At 40.7% G+C, this 2,597-nt stretch overlaps 1 non-coding gene across 1 annotated transcript; it reads right to left on the bottom strand.

Annotated features, from left to right (window-relative positions):
- Window positions 1–834: 834 nt before the first annotated feature.
- Window positions 835–942, bottom strand: LOC148561947 (small nucleolar RNA R71). Its single transcript, XR_015887631.1, has one exon. It is a non-coding gene; the product is annotated as a small nucleolar RNA R71 (small nucleolar RNA).
- Window positions 943–2,597: the final 1,655 nt, after the last annotated feature.

Raw genomic sequence — 2,597 nt, 5'->3', positions numbered from 1 at the left:
AATTGTTTCAATTTTTTATTTTAATTTGCTTTCATTCCTAATTTTCGAAAATCACTAACCCCTTTTCAAAATTTTATTTTCGAAAATCCTCTTTCTCTCTCATCTCTTTCTATTTATTTATTCATCTACTAACACTTCATCTCACCCAAATTCGAACCCCCTCTTCCATCTGTGTTCGAATTTTCTCTTCTTCTCTTCTTTACATTACATTCTTTTCTTCTTCTACTCACACAGGGGAACCTCTATACCTGGGTAAAAAGGATCCCTATTATTATTATTTTTCTGTTCCCTCCTTTTCATATGAGCAGGAGCAAGGACAAGAATATTCTTGTTGAAGCAGACCCTGAACCTGAAAGGACTCTGAAGAGGAAACTAAGAGAAGCTAAAATACAACAATCCAGAGATAACCTTATAGAAATTTTCGAACAGGAAGAGGAGATGGCAGTTGAAAATAATAATAATGCAAGGAGGATGCTTGGTGACTTTACTGCACCTAATTCCAATTTACATGGAAGAAGCATCTCCATCCCTACCATTGGAGCAAATAATTTTGAGCTGAAACCTCAATTAGTTTCTCTAATGCAACAAAACTGCAAATTTCATGGACTTCCATCTGAAGATCCTTTTCAGTTCTTAACTGAATTCTTGCAGATCCGTGATACTGTTAAGACTAATGGAGTAGATCCTGAAGTCTACAGGCTCATGCTTTTCCCATTTGCTGTAAGAGACAGAGCTAGAGTGTGGTTGGACTCTCAACCCAAAGATAGCCTGAACTCTTGGGATAAGCTGGTCACGGCTTTCTTAGCCAAGTTCTTTCCTCCTCAAAAGCTGAGTAAGCTTAGAGTGGATGTTCAAACCTTCAGACAAAAGGAAGGTGAATCCCTCTATGAAGCTTGGGAGAGATACAAGCAACTGACCAAAAAGTGTCCTTCTGACATGCTTTCAGAATGGACCATCCTGGATATATTCTATGATGGTTTGTCTGAATTAGCTAAGATGTCATTGGATACTTCTGCAGGTGAATCCATTCACCTAAAGAAAACGCCTACAGAAGCTCAAGAACTCATTGACATGGTTGCTAATAACCAGTTCATGTACACTTCTGAGAGGAATCCTGTGAGTAATGGGACGCCTCAGAAGAAGGGAGTTCTTGAAAATTGATACTCTGAATGCCATATTGGCTCAGAATAAAATATTGACTCAGCAAGTCAATATGATTTCTCAGAGTCTGAATGGAATGCAAGCTGCATCCAACAGTACTCAAGAGGCATCTTCTGAAGAAGAAGCTTATGATCCTGAGAACCCTGCAATAGCAGAGGTAAATTATATGGGTGAACCTTATGGAAACACCTATAACCCCTCATGGAGAAATCACCCAAATTTCTCATGGAAGGATCAACAAAAGCCTCAACAAGGCTTTAATAATGGTGAAAAAAACAGGTTTAGCAATAGCAAGCCTTTTCCATCATCCACTCAGCAACAGACAGAGAACTCTGAACAAAATACCTCTAATTTAGCAAACTTAGTCTCTGATCTATCTAAGGCCACTCTGAGTTTCATGAATGAAACAAGGTCCTCCATTAGAAATTTGGAGGCACAAGTGGGCCAGCTGAGTAAGAAGATCATTGAAACCCCTCCTAGTGCTCTCCCAAGCAATACAGAAGAAAATCTAAAAGGAGAGTGCAAGGCCATTGATATAACCATCATGGCCGAATCCAAGAAGGAAGGGGAAGACGTGAATCCCAAGGAGGAAGACCTCCTGGGACGTCCAGTGATCAATAAGGAGTTTCCCTCTGAGGAACCAAAGGACTCTGAGGCTCATCTAGAGACCATAGAGATTCCATTAAACCTCCTTACGCCCTTCATGAGCTCTGATGAGTATTCCTCTTCAGAAGAGAATGAGGATGTCACTGAAGAGCAAGTTGCCAAGTTCCTTGGTGCAATCATGAAGCTGAATGCTAATTTATTTGGTAATAAGACTTGGGGAGATGAACCTCCCCTGTTCACCAATGAATTAAATGCATTGGATCAACTGAGATTGCCTCAGAAGAAACAGGATCCTGGAAAGTTCCTAATACCTTGTACCATAGGCACCATGACCTTTGAGAAGGCTCTATGTGATCTTGGGTCAGGAATAAACCTCATGCCACTCTTTGTAATGGAGAAACTGGGAATCTTTGAGGTACAAGCTGCTAAAATCTCATTAGAGATGGCAGACAATTCCAGAAAACAGGCTTATGGACAAGTAGAGGACATATTAGTAAAGGTTGAAGGCCTTTACATCCCTGCTGATTTCATAATCCTAGATACTGGGAAGGATGAGGATGAATCCATTATCCTTGGAAGACCCTTCCTAGCCATAGCAAGAGCTGTGATTGATGTTAACAGAGGTGAACTAGTCCTTCAATTGAATGAGGACTCCCTTGAGTTTAAAACTCAAGGACATCCTTCTGTAAATATGGAAAAGAGGCACAGTAAGCTTCTCTCAGTACAGAGTCAACTAAAGCCCCCACAGTCAAACTCTAAGTTTGGTGTTGGGAAGTCTCAACAATGCTCTGAACATCTGTGAGGCTCCATGAGAGCCCACTGTCAAGCTA

Source organism: Arachis ipaensis, chromosome B6 (genome assembly GCF_059453495.1).
Source record: "Arachis ipaensis isolate K30076 ecotype BB chromosome B6, ASM5945349v1, whole genome shotgun sequence".
Classification (NCBI taxonomy): Eukaryota; Viridiplantae; Streptophyta; class Magnoliopsida; order Fabales; family Fabaceae; genus Arachis; species Arachis ipaensis.
This window is presented reverse-complemented; position numbering and strand designations above follow the sequence as displayed.